General features: G+C 44.6%; 1 protein-coding gene across 2 annotated transcripts in view; it reads left to right on the forward strand.

Moving 5' to 3' along the window:
• The first annotated feature begins 610 nt into the window (after positions 1-610).
• The window catches only part of mef2cb (myocyte enhancer factor 2cb), a 62,088-nt gene continuing 39,774 nt past the window's right edge, over positions 611-22,924 (forward strand). For both annotated transcript variants that reach the window (XM_071527215.1, XM_071527214.1), the window contains exon 1: positions 611-994. The gene's annotated coding sequence lies outside the window, so the exon portion shown is untranslated. The remainder of the gene's footprint in view (positions 995-22,924) is intronic.

Raw genomic sequence — 22,924 nt, forward strand, 5'->3', positions numbered from 1 at the left:
GCTATTCTGCCTTAATTGTCACAAAGTATTGGTTTCTAGAAATTTTATGAAACAAGTGAAACTGCATTGGAAACAAGTGGAATTATCTCATCTGAATGTGAGACTTAGGGTGGATATTTTTGCAGTGTATGCCTACTTTCCATTTGATGTGACTATGCACTAATAAAACAATAGGCTAAAAATTAATCTATCATAACAAAAACAAGAAGTTAGGCGGCTAGGATGTAGGTGTCTAGGAGGCTGCAGATGCTCAACGTGCTCTCCCTTGGTTTATTAGTTAAAGCACATATTCTCCATAATCTCCCTCTATAGCGCTCCTCTCAGAGCAGTTAATTGTGCGTCCACTCTATCGGGGTTCGCGATAATAATGCATTAAGAGCCGTGCCTCTTTCATTAAAGTAGAGTTGGGAAATGTGAGCCCGCCCCCTTCCAGGAGTAAAAAAAAAAAAAACGATTATTTCTCCTCGCACTGGGAGAGGAGAGGGTTTAGGGAAAGACTCGGTCAGGATTGTGGGAAGGAACAGAAACAGCCGCTCAACATCACCATCAGCTCCAGACGTCCAGCAGCAGCAACGCCACCTCCACCTCCACCTCCGCCGCTCCACCGGGTCCCTCTCCGCTCACCGGCACTTCGCAGGGAGACCAGGCGAAGCGTCCTCACCGCCTCCTGAAGACACACTTTCCGACCAGACAGAGCGAGAGAGAGACAGAGAGAGACAGAGAGAGAGGGAGAGAGAGAGAGAGAGAGAGAGCGCGAGTAGTTTTTGATGACATTATAGAGACTCATACCACATACTGTAGGTTACTTTTTTCCCCCCTCTCCTCCCGGCGACGTCCTCTGCTGAGTTGCGCTCCTGGATTTAAGTGCGTCTTGGCGAAGTCCGTCCCCATCAAGCAGCGGCTTCAACCTTCCTGTCATTCGGCTGGACCAAACAACCGGGGGACCGCTTGTGATATCTCCCACTTCACCGGACAAGATTTCATGCGAAATAAAGTAAGTAACGCGCCACACCACCTGCCACTTACTCGCAGATATCCAGAAGACACGTTGCATCTCGCTGAAAAAGCATCAGATGATCTTTATTTATCTCATAAGGGAAACTTGTGGGCTATTTGATGCACGCTACCTCCCCAACAAAGTACAGTAACTGCGCCTATTGATTTGTTGTGACCCTGATTAACTTATCTCTATGACAACTGTGCCATATAATTACACCCATGGCATCAAATAGTTTATGGTCTATTAGGAGAGTCAAGGTCTGACTCGTGTTTTAGTTACTGTCTTACTGTTGTTTCGACCTTGTAGTGTAGCTTTCTCTTGTCCACATGCAGGCGCACAGTCCCAAAGCCACAGCTACTGAACAGACTCCCCTCCTTAATATAACATTCCCTTAATAAATCAGGCTCTAAAGCTACAGTGGCATTTGAAAAGTTATTCTGTAGTATAAGATGTAGTAATAGCCTGCTTAATTTATACTATTAACAAATTAATCATATGGAAAACTTAGGAACTTAATTGATGAAAGTGGAAAATCAACAAATATATGTAGATCAAAGGTTATTCATTTCTGATAATTTGTTTCATTGAGGCAAAAGTTATAGGGAAATATTGCATGGTGTTAAGATCATCTTTTTGAAGTAAGCTGAATATACTTTTGGGGCAGTAGTTTACACAAAGTACACTGAGATGCACTGCTTAACTGAAAGCACAATTCAAGTTTTCAGTGCATTTTCAATAACCTAGGGCACAATTTACATTAAACCAGTTTTGATAGCCCAAACCTACTATCTTAAATATTTCTGAATAGAGCGCTTAGCTGATACAAATATTTATCTTTTCCAAACTAACCTACAGTACAGTGTAACCCAACTATATGTGAACATAAATTCATGCTGACCAGAGACACATTGGTAATAGTGCTGTAAGTACTAAGTCAACGCTTTGTCTGAAGCCTTACCAGGCTGATAGAGAAGGTTAGGCGTGCTCAAGCTGGATCTCAGTAATTTTCATCTCTGTGACTTTGTGACTGAAGTTGTTTAGCCTAATTGCACTACAGGGAGAACAATATATTTATGTGGTGACTTTAGTTCAGTCTCTTGTGTCTCATTTGAACCTGTTGCAGAGGATTAATAATGACACCTTAATTAACCTGTGGCAACTTTCACAGGTTGCAGCTTTAGAAATGAAAATTGTTCTGTTTGTTTAAAAGTGTGAATATTAGGCCCATTGATTACAGATGCAAATGAACTAAGGATTCTCATAATATTTAAAATTGCCACTGTATACTTCCTTTTATTTTTGGCCGATTGTGGAAGAGGCTAGACGTGCATTTAACTCTGCTTAATCTTTGACCATATAAAATATAACACCCATATTGCTTTGAATAAGTCACTATAAAGTTCATTAACAATTTTATCACGTCTAAAAAATAAGTGAGAAGACTGTCCATATCTGTTAAATATCCTTCAAAACTTTTTAAAAATGCTATTAAGGTAGAGATAGTTGAAGTTTCCCAAAATTAATTAAATTTTGTAATTATAATCACAGTACATTTTGAGATCTCTAAGAACTAATATAGATTTGAAATACAGCGTATTAGCAGGGCATTGTGAGGGCACTCTGGAAAAGTACAGACAATTTTTTAAGTGGTGCGGTGTTGCTGCCCACTACATCTACTTAATTTGTGACTCTATGAAAAGCCTACTGTATAGCTTAAGTTGTTTATCGCTTGATTGATTTCACACCAAGTTACTTAAATTAGAGAAATATACATGATATATACAAAAATTCAGATGGATATTATCATCTAATGAACTGTGCATTGTCCACTTAGTTTTTACAGTCCTTTATGTTGCGTTATATTAATTGTTTATTCATTAAATAAATTTGGCAAAGTCTATTAAAAGGTTTTACACATAGCCTTCTCTCATCTGCCCATCGTCAATGAAGTTGTTCTGTGTGGCCTGTCTGGCCTGTTGCTCTCTTGGGATTTAGCGTTAGGTTAATCCGCTCAGAGGAAGGTGAGCGCTCGCATGTGGACCCACGATTACACACAGAGGACTCTCTCAGCCAAGCTCTGTAATCTCAGAGCCCCTGTACACACACACACACACACACACACACACACACACACACACACACACACACACACAGGCACAGACAAACATGCAAACACACAAACGCACACACAAATGCATAGACAAAAGCTTGGTCTCTCTCTCTCTCTCTCTCTCTCTGTTTCTCTCTCTCTCGTGCACACACGCAAACACACACACACACACACACACACACACACACACACACACACACACACACACACACGCACCAACACCCACGCTCTATCTGGCCTGCGCTGCTTTGTTTCTCTTATTCTTCTAAGACCTGTCCCTCTTGACAAATCATTTGGGATTTTGGCCGCTGATTCACAAAACCAACAGTGACAACACACTCTTACCCTTCTCACAGAGAGGGATTAGAAGGTCACGTGTCTCTGTGATTGGCCAGGGCATTGAGCCGATTGTCGGGGCACTTTGCTGTACACCAGGGGCTCAGGAAAGCTTCAGTTAAGTGAAGGGAAGGGACACATTGTATGCCATGGTCAGGGCTTTGCCGTATCTTGGAAAAGCCGCTCAGACAAAGGCAGCATGGGAGGGACTGTTGCTAATATCTTTAATCATAAATTTCTAATATTATGCCCATAAATATGTGAATGCTTAGATTTACTGGTGGGCTGAGACCAGCAGGACCAGAGAGAGAGTAAGCTTCTCTGAGTGCATGCAGTCAAATTAGGGAATTTGTCGAAGGCTTGCTGTAAAATGTGTGCTATCAAGTTTAAAAAAGAAGGGGAAAAGTATACCACAGTGCTACTTCTGATCATAGACATTTTACTCTGTACATAAGGCACATTTCAAGATTCCCTCCTCATGGAAAACCAAATCTATGAAAACATTATTCTTAATGGAAACATCAGAAGCCTTTACGTTTAAGCAAATAATTTAATAGCCCCTTTTGCTATGCTTTAATGTTTTTTTCGCTAATGGTTTCAAATGTTTTGGAAGGGGTTTGCAGAGTTTGCTCAGTTAAACATCAGTAAAACACTCTCATTTGCAGATTGCAGTTTGGCAAGATCTGGTGGTAGATACTGAAGTACTGTAATTGGACTTCATGCCCTTCGGCTCAAACAAGAGGGTAATATAAGAGGCAATTCCAGAGAATCATATTTACCTCATATATAGGAAGCTACACAATATCTTACACCGTCAAGAGACATCCTTGTATACTGTAAATGATGCGGTCTATTTTGGTTTCAGCACTCTCGTATAAATGTGATAGAGCACACCGAAAAATTCAAAGACGATACACTGCAAGATAAGCTCTTTCTTTTTTTAGTAAATCTTTCTGACACAGACAGTGTGAAGGAGTTAAACATTTGCTTAGAGTAACCGTTTTCTTGTCTGTGTATGAGCAGATGCAAATACTTAGGTTTTATGGTAACTTAAGGGCTTGTTGTAGTCTCAACTCTTGTTTATTGTGTAAGGCAGGTGTTCCCTCTGCTGCTACATGGGAGGAAAAGTCTTCTCTTTTTTTATTTTCATGCATTTTTTATAGTACTAATGAAAAGCATCAGGCTCGACCTCACCATGTGTTTATTTACTCATTTAGAACAGATCTCCCTTTCATTGTCCTAACTGTTGTGCATGTCAGAAATTTTTACCCTTGTGTTTCTTTGCATTGTGCATCTTCATAAGAGCTGCAATTACTCATGAAACTAAGAAAATAATCCCAAGTAAATAACACAGTCCTTGAATGGTTTATGGTGGATTTGAATGCATATATTTGAATATGTCCTGGTTTTTGCATAATGATGCAAAGTCTTCTTCTGTCTCTATCTAGTAATTAGCGGTGACGTTCAGCAACTTTCTCTGTGCGCTGTAAGTGGATGGGGGTGTATGGGGTTTGTTCACTGGGGTGTTAAAGATCACAGAGGAATATATCAGCCTTTGATGTTTAATTGTATTGTAAAACACATTTTAGAATATTTCTGCATAAAGTAGACTTCTGGCTGTGCTGTGCTTTGTGTTTGCTGTTTCTTTGTGTGTTTGTCTGTCAGCGTGCTGTGTGTCTGGGAGGTTTTGTGTGTGTGCGTGCATGCGTTCAAGTTTGTGCCTTGTCTCTGTCTGTCTGTTTGCGTGTCGGAATGTTTGTGCTTTTGTGTTTGTCTGAGTTTTTGTGAGGTTGTTGTTGGTGTGTATTCAAATGAAAATGCGTGTATTTCTTTCTTTATTTTTTTTTTCTTTTATTCTCACACAGAAGAGGGTATGATTTGATGTCTGGGACGATGGAGCAGTCTGGAAAACAGTGTCAGTGTGAGGGCTGAAAAGACAAACTGAGAAGACAGATGCATAGAGAGAGGGAGAGAGAGAGAGAGAGAGAGAGAGAGAGAGAGAGAATGTAGACATAAAATGAATAGAGCTGAGGTGAGTTAAGAGCAGAGAAAGAGAGCGTCTGGCCTCTGATCAGCTAACCGTCATTTCAGAGTGATGCGGCAGTGATGTAATGCTTAACGGTCACTGGACTAGATGAACAGGACGTCCTGCCTCCTCTCTTCCTGTTTCCTCTTTCCTGCCTGGCCCGTCGGTCATTCCGGCAGCCGTCGCCTGCTGGGTGGTCCGTACTCAGCAGTACTGACCACACAATCATATCATCAGCAGCAGCAGCCCACCTAAAGAGACACCTAAAACACCTCACCATACTTTTGAGGCCTACTCCCTGAAATATTTGGATAGGGAGAGAGTCCTGGGAGGCGAGGAGGCTGGAGGAGTGCAGGGAGCAGAGGACTTTAGGCGATAAGAGCAAGAGAAACATTTAGAGAAGAACAGAGGTTGTTTTCCTTTGTCTAAACACTGGATGGCTCAGACTGAATGTCACGGCATCAAGACTGATTTTTATGAGCGGTTCTTTCTTTAAAATGAGATGATATGATTCAATTTTGTTTGTACAGTACATACGCATTAGTGCCAAAGTTTATTAACTTCCCCAACAGTCACTCAGACACTTTTTTTTAGCTGCTTTCCTGTGAGATTTTTTCATTTTCATTTGATATCACACTAACGCAGGCGGCTGTCCCGCATGTAGCCTCATCTCTAATGCCAGATACAGTGTGCATCTGTGTTACCTGCCCTAAACATGTTGTGCAATAAAACTGGAATTAACTGGGAATCCTTTTTATTTAAAGCTAGAGGTGTGAGTTTTAGGGGTTAGGGTGAGGGGGAGCTGTTTGCTGTCCATGTACATAAACCTGGCGAATGGAGGGCATGTTCCATGATAAAACACAGTGCCTGACCTGTGCATGGTGAGGGGCAACTTCTTTACTCCCCCCCAAAAAATATATTTTCAGAGAGAGAGATCCCCCCCCTCCCTCCCCCCTTTCACCATCTCCCTTTGGTGTGGCACACATTTGGACTACGCCCAATGACCAGAAAAAAAAAAGAAAAAAGAAAAGAGGTGTACAGAAGGAGAGAGAGAGAGAGAGAGAGAGAGAGAGAGAGAGAGGAAAAAAAATGTAGAAATATTTTCCAGTGGCTGTAATTTATCTTTGTCACGGCTGCAACATAGCCGAGTCATTCTGCAACACGGTCCGGTGAGACGCACAGAGGTAGCTCTGTGCCTCGGCCTCACACAAGCTCACATCCATCTGAAACCCCCGCTCACTCGGCTCCCCCAGTCTCCGCCGCTGCCGCCACCGCTCCCTGTCCGCGCCGCTCGAGCTCCGCGCCGCTCGCTAAAGCTACCGGGTATTTTTAGCAGATCTTGTGTTCACAATGGATTCAGAGGAATAAGGGGACTCAAATTCTACCCGGTCAGGCTTTTGTGTGATGTTGTTCTTGAAACGAAACATCGTCGCACTACATTTCCACTAATAGACAGCGCAATTGATATATCTGTTTCTTTGCTCAGCTCCAGCGAGGAATATTACAGTCTTGAATATGATCCTTATTTTACAGCACGCTGGCACAGAGCCACAGATATTTGGGCACAACCTCTAACATCAGGAAGTTCCCTGTTTAACTCCAAGGGGACCGTTCTGTTGAAAACGTTGTTAACACTGTCTGAGTCGAGCAAAAGCTGTATAGGAATCCATGGTCAGGGCTCCCCTCTTCCGCAGAGCACACAGCTTAACCAGGCGGTGTCCTGCCAAAGTCCACACCAGTGTTCCTTTCCACTGTCATCTGTGCCATTCCCAGACCAGGAGCCAGCCTGTGAAGAATGTGTAGCGTAGGCCTGTCTCGAACGCTTAAAGTGCTCGGCCCAAAATAAAAAAAAAAATAAAAAAAACTGTAGGAAGCGAGGAAGACAAAGAAATGTGTAAAAAATGAGAGGGCTAGAGAGAAAGATTCAGCTTGGCTTAAAGTAATGTGTGGAAATACAGGAAAAAATCGAAAGAAAGAAAGAAAATAATCAATATGATCTGTATAGTTATATATAGGTGTTTTAAAACTTTTCAGCTAATTGGTTTTGCAGTGAAACACAATTAACAGAGCCGTGAAAGATTGAATATTACCTGCGATGATGGTTATGAAAAAATGAATCAAATTGGTGAATTTCTATCACTTGGTAACTAGTTTGGAGAATGTTTTTTTTTTTCATTACACATAATAACACACAGCAGTATTTAGCGCCACATGGGTAGATAAGGGCAAAGCAACCCCCCCCCACCCCCCCTCTCCCCTCCATCCCCCCCCTCACCCTCCCTCTCTCTGTCCATTTTTTTTTTTTTTTTAACAATTTTTCGGCCCGGCTCCTTCTGTACTGTGATGTATGGCTTTTCCTACAGTGGCTCTTCCAAAGTGCAGCTCGTGATGTCATTAATTTTATTCATACTTTATGGATGCTCTGTCTGGAAAAAGCAAAGGAGAGAAAGGGAGAGGGGCGATGTGAGGAGAGAGAGAAAGAGAGAGAGAGAGAGAGAAGAGATGGTGTTGCGGAAGGAGATTTTCAGTGCAGTTGCATGTATAATGAATGAGGGGGCACTTTGTTTGAAACTCCAGCCCGGCGCTTCACTTCAAGGTTTGCTGGGCAGAGTGGGGCCTTGTGATCTCACACCAGCCACTCTCTGGGCCCTGCCAATAGATGCTTTCACCTGGCACTGTGGTTCGACCCAGTGGAAAAACAAATAACCTTGTGTGTGTGTGTGTGTGTTTGAGAAAGAGAGAGAGAGAGAGAGAGAGAGAGAGAGAGAGAGAGAGAGAGTGTGTGTGTGTGTGCACTGACAATGGAACAAGGGTTGGGTGGAAAGGGTGAGGAGCGGGTGAGAGAGAGGAAAGAGGTGAGGAGCGAGGAGAGGAGAGTTTGTATAACAGCGGCGGTGCAATGACGCCCAGACGATACCGAGGAGAATACTGGCACCCAGCCCACACTTCCTAAATAGTGCTCTCTACAGAAATAGCTCAGCCTTGATATTGACTTTTGTCTGCAGGGTGTATGTGTGTGTGTGCGAGGGAGTGTGTGCGCGTGTGTGTGCGTGTGCGAATGTATGTGCGCGCGCGCGCGCGAGAGAGACAGAGAGAGAGAGAGAAAGAGTTGGGTTCATTGTCTATAAAGGAGTTTTTCACTTTTTTGGTCTCTGTTGCACGGTTCATTTTTGAATGCAGGACTTTGTGCGGTGTAAATCCATGTTTTTTTGTGCTCCTATGGTATGTGTTTGTGTGTGTGAACCGGAATGTGCGTGTAAGGGAGCGAGAGAGAGAGCGAGAGAGAGAGAGAGAGAGAGAGAGACCTTTATTATTTGGGATAAAAATGGCGTCCGTCTTATTTTTGGCCCGGTGCTGGACTCATGGTTTTAAAAATAGCTGAGGAAGTGTGGGGGATACCTGTCGTGGCTGTAGCCTCCCTCCGCCAGAGTCCCACTGCCTCCACGTCACATCCACCCACCAGTAGCCCGCTCCCTCTCCGGGCTGCGACGGAGCAGCCCCCTCGGGGGCCGAGCAAACAGGATGGGACTCGCATTGAGGGTGTGAGAAAATCAGTCTCCGGAGTAATACACAAAAGACCTTCCAGTTCAGTATGAGCAGCCTTTGCTGACACTGTCAGATTTTGGTAAAGCATGAATAAAAAAAAAAAATTACATGTTAATTTCTTTTTACAAATACTGAGCACAGTACAAAGCTGTAAGAGGAGCGTGTCAAGTCCGCAACATAATAGAATTGCTTCAACATGAGAGCTGTATTTTTCCCGACAGTCTATGAGTGTAAGGTCACAGGGTGATTTTCTCTCCTCTTTGCCATCTGTGTGCCGAGGTGTCGTGTTAATTTCATTTCTCCGTCTCAGGCATGTGCCATTTGAACAGCAGTGAGAGTGTTAACTTTCTCTCTCTGCCTCCCTGCTATACACTGTTTCCCTCACACTCTGCTCTCACTTGACTTATGGGATGATCCGGCTTCGTGTTTCCAAGGGTAGTGAGAGCTCTGAAATGAGAATGAAAATGAGAATGAAAATAATTGCCAGAACAAACTATTGCTTTGCCGATAATGATGGTAAGTTTGAAAGTAGGACTAAATTATGATGTGATATGACTGTTGATACTAGCAGGTACCATAGTAATGAATAAATAAATGAATAAATTAAAAAAAAACAAATAACTAACATTTTTAGTGACTCATTTTTGTGGTCCGATAGCAGTCATGTGTGTTCTTGCCTCTCATAATTACTCAAGCAATTAATTCTTCAAGAGCTCCTGCCTTTGTATTCCTCATTCAAACTATGTAACTACCTGGCCTTGAATAAATATCGTCTTCCTGAGATGCCCTTTACCCGTAAAACTTTGATCCGGCCCAAGTATCTGAGTGTGTGTAGTACAAATTAGAGAGACAGTACACATGCAAAGCCAGTAATTCTATTACACACAAGCGTCATCCCTACAGCATCCTAGCCCGGGTTATTGCCCACCCTCTGAATGAGTGGCACTCTGCATCATGGCCCTGATAATACTGGTCCCATAATCATATTAAGAGAGAGAGAGAGAGAGAGAGAGAGAGAAATGGAAAGCTTTACTGCCCTTGGTGGACTGTCTTTACACAGCGAAAGAGAAATCTTTTTTTTTTTTTCCAATGTGCTTTTTTCCCCTCTCTGTGAAGGGAATTGTGCTGCCTGTTATTAATGTGCTTTTGACAGCTTAATTTGATAAGCGGGCTACTTGTTAAAGAAGCCTAGGATTGTTCTCATAGAAAGAACACGCATTTTTTTTCTCCCCCCATGTTCTTCAAAATGCTGCCGCACAGTCTGTCGATGACCCAGTTCTGAGAGATGGTCGAAAACAAGGAAGAGCAGTGCAAAATCCACAGGGAGAAGGAAGGAGAGAAGGCAAGAGGGTAGAGAGAGAGAGAGAGAGAGAGAGAGACAGAGAGCGAGAAGGGATACTATAAGTAAGAAAGGCACTTGTGGGAAGTTAACTCAAATCCTTTTCTTTCTTCTCTCTTCCTCCCTCCCTCTCTTCCCCCCTCCCTCCCTCCTCCTCTCTCTCTACTCCTGCGCTGAGCAGCCTACCTTCTTGGGCTCCTCTTCCCTGTAGCCTAATCGGAAGAGAAACGCTGGGAACGATAACGGGGATTAGCTTCCGATGCTCGCTAGCTCCCCTTGGTTAAGTACACGTGTAATGAGTTGTTTATTTGGGATAATGCACAGTAGGCGCAGCAGAAGCCCAGAGCTGCCCTCACCTCCCTCCTCCTCCACTCACAGACACACACACACACACACACACACTGTAGAGATATGTACATATGAATGAAGAACACATTCAGTCACACTGTGCTGTACATGCGACTTTGACACATGTGCACAGGTATGCGGCAACACACACACTCACACACACACACACACACACACACACACATATACAAATTCCCACACGCAGCTGTAATACAGGTCACTTGCTGCGTCGGGTTGGTCAGAGGGAGAAAGGGAAGCTAGAGGAGTTGGAGGGGTGGGGTGGGAGAGTGGGAGGCGGGCGGGGGGTGGTGGGGAGGGGGGTAGAGGGGACTGTGTAACGTTCTCAGACCATTCCTTGGGTCATAAGGCCTGGGGATTTTTCTCAGGGTGAGGAGAAGAAAAAAAAAAGCACTCAATGATATGAGAAAAAATGAAGGAAAGAAAGAGAGAGAAGGAAAAGAGATATGTTGTGCCCACCAGTGTGTGTGTGTGTGTTTGTCTGTGTGTGTGTGTGTGTGTGCATGCGAGTGCGCGTGTGTCCGATGCTCCTGTGTGTGCGCGCGTGAGTTTGTGTGTGTGTGTATATATGAAGTGGAAAAAGCTGTTGCCTTGTGGAGGGGACGTGCTCTGCTATCATTAGCTGGGGGGGGGTAGGAGGGGGCAGGCGAGGTTATGTGAACGGTGCAGCTGTGCTCGCAGCAGAGGGATTTGGGGGGGGAGGGCGGTGGGATGGGTGGGGGTGGGGGTTGGGGTGGTGGTGGGGTAAGGGGGGGGACTCCAGGCAGCCAGGTCCTTCACTGAACCACCAGCTTACAACGCAGAGACGAGAAGAGAAAAATGCAACCATGCAGTGAGCCTTGTGAACCAAACACACACACACACACACACACAACCCCTCCACCCCCCCGTCTGTCCGTCCGCCGTCCCTCCACCCCCCCAAACTCCTTCACTCCTCCACTCCTCCACTCTAGCCCTTTACTTCCCAAATAGGAAAAATAAATAAATAACGATTGATGCTTGATGGCGAGGATAAGAGTGCAAAGGAGAGGAAGAGGAGGAAAAAAGAAACAGTCATGATTTATATATACTGTAGCGTATGCCTTTCTGTGGGCCATTTGCGGCTTTCTTTGCCATTTTTATCTCTGGCATCAGTAGAAACCGCTTTCATTCACTTAGAATGGTAATTGGGATATTATTTATAATAATAATGACAAGAATTTTTTATTTCCAAACGGCTGAATTAGGAATACAGAATCATTATTCAATTTTTATGCCTTTTTTTAGGGAGGGGAGGGGGGGGGGGATTTCCCCATGACTTGGCGTACAATTCCAAATCACTCAAAATTTGTTTAAAGCTTCCTGGCTGAAAGAGTTGAAGCCCGCATAGCGCAGGATGGCACGGCAGACGAAGGCCCGAACTTGCCTGTCAGCCTGTGTGATCAGTTGCTGTAGAGAGACGAGGCAGAGGCGGCTGAGAGACGACAGAACACAGAATGGCATCGCCGTGCACTGCTAATGCATTCAGCCTGCCACCGTATCCAACAACAAGGCAAAATATCACACAACTCACTTCACAAGATGTTCCTACAACAACAACATCAACAATAACAGACATAGAAATGCACACACACACACACACACACACCCAGACACACACACACACACACACACACACACGTCAGCTGTACACAACAGGCATGCAACACATGCATAAACAACCACACACAGCATGTTAAAAACCAACCATGAGGAACAAGAATTTGAAAGCAAACAAACAAGTCAGAATGTAAGCAACTTGTTTGACACTTTGTGACAGATAAATGAAACAGAAATAAAAAACACCTTTTGTTTTATGAGAGAAGGAGCTAAATTGCTGTGGTGCACCAGACGGTCACATTTTGAGACCAAAAAAAAAAAAAAGTTGAAAAAAACAGAAGTGCCTGACAGGTTTTAGCGTAACTGTGAATTACGTCAAACACAATGGTGTGCTCCGGGCTAAAAATAGACCCCAGTCAAACGACGGTGGTGTTTTGGCAAAAGGGGTCATCTTTGTGTGATACAGTGGCCCTCACTATAGTCACGCACTGAGAGCGGAGGCACTCTGCCAAGGCTTGTAGCTTCGCAGCAGTAATTTAATATTTGTTTGTCTCTATTATTTTATTCTCCCCCTCTCCCTCTGTCTCTCTCTCTCTTGCTCATGGGGGTTAAGTAACAGTAAGCTTTATCAGATCACTGGGGCTGAGGTCTCTTTCAAACCTCTCTTTGCCATCTTGATTTTGTGCAGCTGTGCAGACTCTTTAATCATACGCTATCTTTTTTCACTCTCCCTCCCCTCCTCTCCTCCCTTCTTCTCGTCCTCCCTCCCTCCCTTAACATATGTTAATTGGCTGCTTTCTGTGACAAATTACGAGCGCTCGCTTTGATGAGGTCGGGTTGTGATGGTGCGGGGAGTGGAGTACAGTGGAGCTGCCAGACCCTCGCCGGTTCCCCCTTAACCACTCCAAACAGGAGCGCGGCACCCAGCCGATGACTAATGAGAGGCTTGGACTGGGTCTGGCCCGGCTCTGGCCTTGGTGGGGCCACTCCCCTAAACAGAGGCTGATCTGTAGGTACTGTATGCCGCCACACGCCCTCCACACTCCATACAACCTTTCTCCTCATGCACCCCACCACCAGCGCTCCTCTGGGAACTGTAAAGCACTGTGAGAGTGTAAGAGTACAGGCTACTGTGCTTACAAAGATTCAGATTTTAAAAGCTTTTGTATGGCACCTTGTATATGTTATTTTTTTATTTTAGAGAGGAGAAAATATACTTTGCAATAGCCCAATCACTTGTTGTTTCAGTGTTTGCTTTTGATTTGTTTGCCTTATTGTGTTTTCAGCTCACCAAGTTCAACTTTAAATAGTGCAAAAGGGGAACATAAATTATAGATGCAGGGCATGCAACTTGTGTCTCAAGTTTACATTGAATGTGTGTGTGTGTGTGCGTGCATCTGTGGTGGAGAGACACTGCCTGGAAACATTACACCACCCTTGCTTAAACAAACACTAACAGTGGAACAATCTCTGTTTAATGATGCGTAGCATCAACAGGGCAACAATGCTCACCAATAATCAGCACAGTCAGCTTGCGGTAATCAGAAAAGGGAAGAGCAAACCTGACATCATGCTAGCAGGACAGAGTTGTTGTTTTTTTAAGCGTTGGGTGGGGGGGTGCGGAATCTGACACTTTTCCCTTCCTCCATCTATCCTACCCTCTTACCTTTTCTACCCACCATCTCCTCTTTTGCTCTGTCTCTCTCTCTCTCTCTCTCTCTTGCTCTCTCTCTCTGTCACAATCCCTCTCTCTCTCTCCCGACTCCACGATCTAGGTTACTCGGTTTCCTAGCGGAGCACAGGGACCGGAGGAAAAAAAAAAAAAACAGAAGGTCGAATCTATGAAGGACATCCTTGTTGAAGTGTGCAACCTTCTACTTCTCTGCAAATTACCCACACGCTGTGCACAGACTCAATACAAAGCTGTGGCACTCACTTCAGCTCGGCAAGGCTGTGACCATGAGATGTAATGCTGTTGGAGTGTCACATAAACAGGGAGAGGCAATGTTGTTCAGAGTCTAAGCTGTTTATGATTTTGTAGTTTTTGCTGTCTGTGGGTTCATTTTGTTCCATAAGTGCTCGCACACACACACACACACACACACACACACACACACACACACAGCTGAACACACATGCACCCAGTGCACGACACTGGTGACACTGGTCATGGTTAGTGTCTGTTATTGATTTATTTATATCTCCTAACTTGAGACACTCTAGCCCCCTCTCTCAGCTTAGGGAACATACAGTAGGTCTTAACGGTAAGGGGGATGACCGAAGTTAAGTTAGTCTATTCCCTGTGTGTTACGGATGGCACATTATATGCTTTTTTTTTGCTTTAGAATGTGTTCCCGTCTTATCAGGTTCAATATTTGCATGTTCTTGCCGTAACTTCAAAAATAATAAGTTCACGTAATAGTATCATTGTGGTATCCAAATTTGCTGATCAAGCAAGAGAAGGACAAATCGTAAATTCCACAACTTCCCCGTAGATCTGTAAGTCGTCTCATGCTCACTTACTTACAGCAAAGACCCGAAAAAAGGAAATCAATTTATTTACCCCTTCCCATAAGCAAATATGCAAAATAGAAAACAGCACATAGGCGAGCATGCACGCACATGCCCAACAAATTTACACACACAGACACACACGCCCACACATGCACACACACTTAAAAAGGTGACAAAAAGAAGCTGGTGAAGAAAAATAGGAAGTAAGCTGGCGCCCGCATGGTTGCATGAGGGTTAGCCATGTTAGCATTAGCCTGCGGGCCTTAATTGAGGCCAGGAGGGAGCACTTAATAATTGCTGTCAGAAGATCAAATTTAATTCTCCTCTCTTCACAGCCACCACTGCTGTAGGGTAGAGTGAAACAAATTGTCATCAGAGATTTCTAAATGAACAAAGCGTTTAATTAGGGTGATTAGAATGCTGTGGCAAAGAAAGAGAGTAAGGGCGACGGGGGGGCCTGTGATGAAATCATCAGTGGATCGTCTAACCATGTTGTCTGGTGTTGATGCAGCGGGGTGTGTGTGTGTGTGTGTGGGGGGGGGGGTGTTGGGTCGGGGGCGCGCGACTACTGGCAAGTTTGCTGTATTTGAACGCAAGACAGTGTGGCCCGGTACCTATAGGCCGCAGCCTCAATCTCAAACCCCCGGACACACGCACACAGTCACATGCATGCACACTCACCCCGCCTTGCTGGAGAACATTGCTAACATCCTGAGACATTGTCATACTCGGCAGGGAACATAATTGGGTGAATATGTCAGTGCTTTGTGTGTTCTTAGTGACATGACTCCCGGCTGTTCCTGTGGGGGCTGGGTGCTCATTGAAGGGTTTATACTGTAATTCCGCTGCATTGGTTCTCTTGTTCATTATTATTTTTTTCTTTTTCTTTTTTTTTTTGTTGTTGTATGAAAGATGTCTCATAAATTGCGTTGGTTGATGTGATTTGATAAATAAGCTATAAAGACGTACAAATGCACACAGGGAAATGCCTGTGTGTGTGTGTGTGTGTGTGTGTGTGCGTGCGTGGGACCATTCATGTGCATGTGCGTTCATTTTCTGTTCCAGTCCTTCAGTGTCGGCATCTGTGTGGTGGTTGCTTACACCTGTGTCCTGTAGTGTACGTGGCAACATGTGAATAGAGGCAGTGGTTTGCACACATTGGAAAACATGACCTCCGGCACAGCTTTGTAAATGACAATGGCTGGAAAGAGGCTTGAAAGTTTGAGAGAGAGAGAGAGAGACAGAGACAGAGAGAGAAGTGAAAGAAAAGATGTTGCTTTGTTGATTAAGTGAAACTAAAGTCAAGTTATTCGTGTTTAAACGACGGTTGCGTTCATCACCACAATCCGCACTGCTTCCATGTTCAAAACCACACCAATACCTTTCATTTTTCCCTTTGCCCATCTCCTCTCTCTGCTTGCAGCTTGTACTGTGCTGCCCTTATTGAGTGGCTTGTCTTGATTTTTGTTTCTATGCTCTTTCCTATCTCTGCTTTACTTGAACATGTCCATTGGCCCTCCTTTTGCTCATGCCATGGAAAGACTGAACGCACTCAATGGTGATTCATTCCAGTCTTTCCGGGGCCTCTGCGAATTGTGGCTCGCCCTAACTTCTGCTTTTTCTTCTCTTCTCCTTTTTTTTTTTCTGATACCTCTTTTTCCACTTTGGCACAAGGGTATGTGTGTGGCAGGTTTGTCATTGCGGTCCTCTAACTATGTTTATCTGTTTATCACTTGTGGACATAAGCCACTGTCACAACAGCAAAACAGCTGACAATCGACAGGGAATGTCTTTTTAACCACTGTGGCTACTCTCTCTCTCTCTCTCTCTCTCTCGCTCTCTATCTCTCTCTCTCTCTCTCTCTCTCGCTCTCTATGTGTTTGTCTGTCTAGCTTTGTCTCGCTTTCACGTGCGCCCTCTTGCTTGTCTGCCTTTGGCCTGGCAGCTGCAGCTTTACAGCCCTTGGCCTCCTTTCAAAGGGGAGGTTGACGCATTGTGTCAAGTCCCTTCGTCCTTGGGGAAGTCAGCAATGGGCTATGGAAAGATGGCTCTCACCTGTCTCCATGCTGGCTCTGACGGATGGCTACCTGTCTCCATTGCAGCTCTGATGGCCCCAAGGCCCCTGTTTGCTGGTGCTGAGTGAGAACTGCAGCTGCCCAAACGAACAGCTCCCTCTCCCTACTCTACTCCTCATCATACTTCCCCCATGCCATAATATCAGAGGACTAAAACAGGCAAAACTGTACTTTTTGCCACAATAAAATAAACATTAAATACCTAAATAAATAATATACCACTCCATTACCTCAAAGTCATACACCGTTTCTATCCAAGAGAGGGAATTATATAGGTGATTTGCTCTCTGAACACACAACTGCGATTAGAGAAGACACCACTGGGTAGAAAATGGATTTCCTTTGGTCCCGTAATAGAATGCCACAAAGACACAGTGGGCTAGTAGGAAATACTTTGCCAGTTCCATTGATTAAAAAAGGTACGAGACAAATAAATTCAACGTTGTAAGATGTTTGACAATTCTCTTATATTACAAATTTGATGAAGAGTTTTTCTCACACTTGATGAAAAAATATATATACAAATCTAAATATTTTTAGACTAGAATTTACATGAAAAGCTGACACATCAGAAGCAAATTTAGACACATCATCTTCCCTGTATTCTCTCTCCTATTTTTTGTTTCTTTTTTATGCACTTTGAAGGCAGGTGTTATTTTCTCTAACAACTGCTCTTTCAGTGGGAGAGATGCAGTTTAGTTTAGAAATGTTCAAGCAATTTCCAGCTGATTGCTGTTGCTGTGGAGGACAACCATTGCGGCTGAGGTGCTGAAAGGATGGCCTGTAATGCATAAATGAAAATGCTTTTCGCAAAGCTAATGCTTTAATCTTGTATTGCACCACTCACACCACAGGGCCCTATTCACCCAACACATCCTAACAAAAACATGCTTCCTACAAAATTTTATATCAAGATTGAGTTTTAATGTCTGTGGTCTTTTCTTCAAAAATGACTATTTTCAGACAGAATAAACAAATGCTTTGCACAGTAAAAAGTGTTCCTTTCCCTCTCTCCTTGTTTCTTTCTCAACCATGGACAGCATCGTGATTATTTTTTAGCTGAAAAGATTTCCCTAAAATATTTAAGTATTTGGTCATATAAAGGCAAAAACCTCAAAGCCATATTTCAGGGAACTTTCAGGGAAAGTCAAGCCGAAAATGATCTCCCAAAGTAACCTGAGCAGATCCAGAAAGCACGTTGTTTCTGTTTATCTCTTCTTTGCTTGTCTTCTGCTGTAGGAGATGTTAGGGAAGAGTGGTGAGTTTTGATTCCCAATTTATGCTCTGTGGACAGAGTGATTTAGGGAAGGAAGCACCTTTAGCACCTTTGATTGTCTGTGGCTGCTGATGTCACATCCTTCCGCTGAGCTGGCTGTGTGTGTGTGTGTTTCCTGTCTTTCTGTCCTCCAAGACCCCAGGGCAGAGCTGTTGGATGGGAGGATAAGAGGGGGAACAGTGCTGCTAGAGTCTCATTAGTATGGAAATCAATCAGTTTTAAGTTGAGAAATTGGCCGAATTGGGGTTTGTGAGAATTGAGAGCTCAACTTATAGCACTTGAGCTGCTACTTATAACGATATACTTTGTTCCATAATGTCAATCACACTTATGAATGCTTGGCACTGTATATAAAACTTATGCCAACCACAGGCAATTGGCTCAGTTTCCTCCTCATCAATAGACAGGTGTCTCAGTTCTAAGGGACATGGAGATTGGAAATAGAATACATGTGAAACCATCTCTGTCTCGCTAATGATCCAACTAAACCATGAGCTAATAGAGAGAGACAGGTGAAGACATATTCCCCAACACACACACACAAGCACACACACACTGCAGCCTCTCAATTTCAAGTTTTAGAGAGAACGCACAGGGGAAAAGAAAAAAAAAAGAAGGAATGAACACATTATACGATGATCCACTGCTATCACCCTAATCCCCAGATGTACATGTTGCTAATCTCTTTAGCCGCTAACATGTTAAATTAGCCCTAATATCTGCTGTGATTCAGAGCCATAGAGGCCCACCTACGCGTGGGCTACCGCCCAGGTTTAGGTCACTCTTCTCCCCCCAGCACTCGTAAAGGATACAGACATTAGGGTGGGGGTGGGTGGAGGAGAGGGGAGGAGGGGTGGGCGGCGGGGGGCGGCAGTGATAGCCATTCGTCACCCTGCCTATCACGCTCTGACAGATGGGGAGTGCGACGTGCCACATAGAGGAGTCACTGCCTGTAATGACATTAGAGGCACAATGAGACCTGATACACACTTTTCTGTTCCCCTTCTGCCTGGCCATCGACTCGCTCCTCCTCTCGTCTCTGCTGCGATATCTCCATCCATCCTTACGGGAGATAAAGTGCTGTCTACTCCTCTTTCTCCCTCAAAAGCACACACGCACGCTCACAGAGATGTGCGCACAAACACATTCGCACATATACCGACACAGGCACACATACCTATATACAGAAAAACACACACAAGAAACCACCAAAAAAAAAAAAAAACTTAATGTTCTCCAGATTAAGAGAAAAAAATCTTCCACATGACAGAAATGCTCAAGGAAAAAATGGAGCCCTGCGAGTGTGTACTCACATTCAGATTGTATTTGGAAAACTATATTAAAGCGTGTTTTTTTTTTTCGTCGTCCTCTTCAAGGAAATGGGAGTTTATTTAAAAAGAGAGAGCGTTTATTTAATGTACCATACACCTCCTAAAAGGTTTACTTACTGCAGTGTAATATGTTATTTCAAATCCTCACAACCACATTTCCTAGGAGGATAGGGGATACTGGCGTTATATATTTTTTTTCAGGACACATGCTATTACCAAATGTGTTGCAGATGTACCATGAGCCGAGGCTGTGCTGCCGAGGTGGGGTTTCTTGGAAAAACATCGCCAATCCTGTCATGATAAATCACCTTCCCCAATTTGCTATAACATGTGTAGAATTAGGATTCGAGAATATCGGTGTCAGCAGAATTCTGCACACATAGTGTTTACGGGAGCGCTAGTTTCGGTTTTATACCGTCCTTCACAATTCTGTGAATGCAGAAATAATCTGATAGATGATTGTGCGCAACTCTTGTTCTTAGAATTGAAGAACATGTGCATTTCTTCTCCGTCACCATCTCCCACCCCTCCTCTTGTGCTAACAAAACCTTCTCTATTTGCACCATGCAGCTGTCTTTCAAAGTGACGAATTAGTCCCGGGGATGAGTCAAGGTAAAGTTCCTCTTTTTTTGTCGCCCCTTTGATACAGTGGAGTCGTCTTCGGTGTCTGTCCTCAATAACAAAGCCACATTAACAAGTACCCTACAGACCGTCTATTAGAATGTGAAAAAGCGCCATGTGCTGTATATTAGTTTTTAGTGACTAAACACTTGGGAGAGAGGCGACCTAGAATCAAGCCTTGTGGTGCACTGAGTGTATATGTTCTCATCGTCCTCTCAGCTCCACTTCTGAGAGAGAGAGGAGAGAGAGCGAGAGAGAGAGAGAGAGGGAGAATGCTCATTAGATCTATGTGCTGAATCGCTGCTCCCTCTCCATCTCTCCCGTCCTCCCCCCACCCTTCATCCCCCCCCTCTCTCTCTCTCTCTCTCTCTCCGTCCGTCTGCTTAACAGATGGGAGGGTCGTGGGTACAGCTCTTCCCCTCCCCCTGGAGAGGCCTGGTGCCTGTTCAAAAAGATCCCTCTTTCTGCTTCCCTCCGTTTCCCTTCTCTTTCTCTCAATTTCCTCTGTTTCCCTCTGCTCTCTCTCTCTCTCTCTCTCCCCTCCATTGTCACGTCTCCAACTCAAAGCACAGAGAGTTGGGACCCAGGATATAAAACAAGCAGAGGAGCAGCCATTCTCCCCCTGTCTGCTCGTGCCAGTGTGCTCTCTGACCTTAGTCCCCCCCCCCCCCCCCCCCCCATGCCAAACCCACCCTCCACCCCCCACCCGCTTCCTCCCAGTTATCATGCCAATGTGAATGCATCAGGCGTATACCATTAGACAGGCTCAGCAGAGGAGATAAAGAGAGAAACACAACATCTTTTTGGTCTGTTCTTCCCGCTCCACATCTCATTCCCTCACTCCCTACGCCTTACTTTGGGATTAGTAAATTGGCTTAATGTGTTAAAGCTTGTTAGTTCTTTCTCCCCCACCATCTCTCTCTCTCTCTCTCTCTCTCTCCCTCTCTCTCTCTCTCTGTGCGTCTTAATTTTCTCCCTCGCTTTTTTTCCCTCACTTTATTTGCCCTCTCAACGTCAGGTGTCGGCGTCAGTGTCTCGCAGAAAGTCCCTGCCGCGGATTGCTGCCCTGTGCCAGTTGACCACGTTCAGCAAGCAGCGCATGTTGCTGCATTTCCCTCTGTTTTTCGCTGTCTCGGCGTCACAAGGCTAAATTGGATTGAGTGGCTCAGTGGTAATCTGTTAAGTTAACTGATGCTCGCCGTCCCTCTCTGCCACGAGGGAAGGAGGGAAGGATAGAATAAGGAAGAGGAGAGGGAAGAGAGCCCGATGAGGAGGTGGGCACTCTTCTTAGCCAGGAGCGAGTTGCCTGGCACTCATATGGGACGGGGGCGGGTGTGAGGAAAAGGGGGAGGGGTGGTGGTGTTGTTGGTGGTGGGGGGGTGAAGTGGGGATGGAGGGAACTCACGTTGTTGTGTAGGAGGAGGTAGAGGAGGCAAGAGTGAGAGGGGGGGGGGTACCGACACGGGGCTAAGCAGCAGCAGAACCTCACCTCGGGGAGCGTTGGCTGGCGCTAGGAGCCAAAGCAGGGATTAAATGTTCAGGACACGGGCTTAGTCTTAGTGTTAATGTTACGTAAGGCCTAAGGTGTTGCCCCAGCGGCTGTTGACATTGAGAGGTTCAGCTCAGCTCAGCTCAGTGGGCTGTGGGAGGAACGAGGAGGAGGTGGAGGCCAGGAGGCAGGGATCGCAGAGGTAACGCCTCCTTGTTTGGAGCGATGCCCGGGCCTGGTAGCGTTGAGGAGGAGACTGGGAGGAGGCGATGCTGTCAGCTTGTGATTGAGGTACGCCGGCTTGATTGATATCCTTGTCTGGCTGTCCTGTGCCAAGCGCCTTAGTGTTGGCTTGTAATCCTAGTTTGTCTGACAACATCCTTCTTCTTTTTTTTTTTTCTTTTTCCTTCTAGGGGGCAGCTCTTTGTTTTTCTGTCTGTAGATGGGTGTGTTTGTGCAGAGCAATGCTAAAATGTTTTGGATAGCCTCTGAAGAGCTGCCACAGAGTTATTTTAGATTTTGTTATTATTATGATGGTGCAGTCCGGCTGTTGCAAAAGATGGGTTTGTGTTTTTTTGTTGTTTTTTTTTTCTCATTTTTGCCATGAGTGGGCGTATTCCAAACCATCAACCCAGGAAGTTTTTTTGTTATGCATTTCATCGTTGTTCAAACCATACTATTGTTGCACACTGTGTTTGTGTTTCTTTAGTGTGTGTTGGATGTTTGTTTGTTTTTTTCTTTTTTCAAGCAGAGCATTTTATGATAATACAGCAAATAATAAAATTAAAATTCAGTGGCAAAGCATTTATTCTTTAATCCATAGTGGTAATCCAAGGTTGACTACATTTAGCCCTAACGAATTCTTATGAGATGCCCATACTACTGACTCGAGAACAGGTACATTGAGTCAGTGTTTTCTGTTGCAAGTGACATGATCTATTAGTTACTACTGCTACTGTAAACCAGGTCCTGGCCTGTCCCTAAGAACCACAGTATCCCTGGTTGTCCCTATTATGCACTTTCATTATCAATGTCCTCCTCTCTAGCACAAAGAGGTCAAGTGCAATGTGCAATGTGCTGCGCTCACTACAGGGGTTTGGAGCTTTCTTGTGCTTTCTCATGCATGTTACTCAATAAATACATGGATTCAGGTTAGGGGAAGATAAAAAAAAAGGAAAGGAGGAGGGAAGTGCATTACAACGTGTGTATGTGAGTGTGCAAGAGAGAGAGAGTGTGAGAGAGACTGAGGGAGAGAGAGCTAGAGAATATGAGAGAGGGAGAGAGAAGTAGAGAATATGAGAGAGAGGGAGAGAGAGA

This window comes from Centroberyx affinis, unplaced genomic scaffold (assembly GCF_046629955.1).
Source record: "Centroberyx affinis isolate AG114_WGS23_722 - 3 ecotype Tasmania unplaced genomic scaffold, CSIRO-AGI_Caff_v1 ptg001502l_1, whole genome shotgun sequence".
Lineage (NCBI taxonomy): Eukaryota > Metazoa > Chordata > Actinopteri > Beryciformes > Berycidae > Centroberyx > Centroberyx affinis.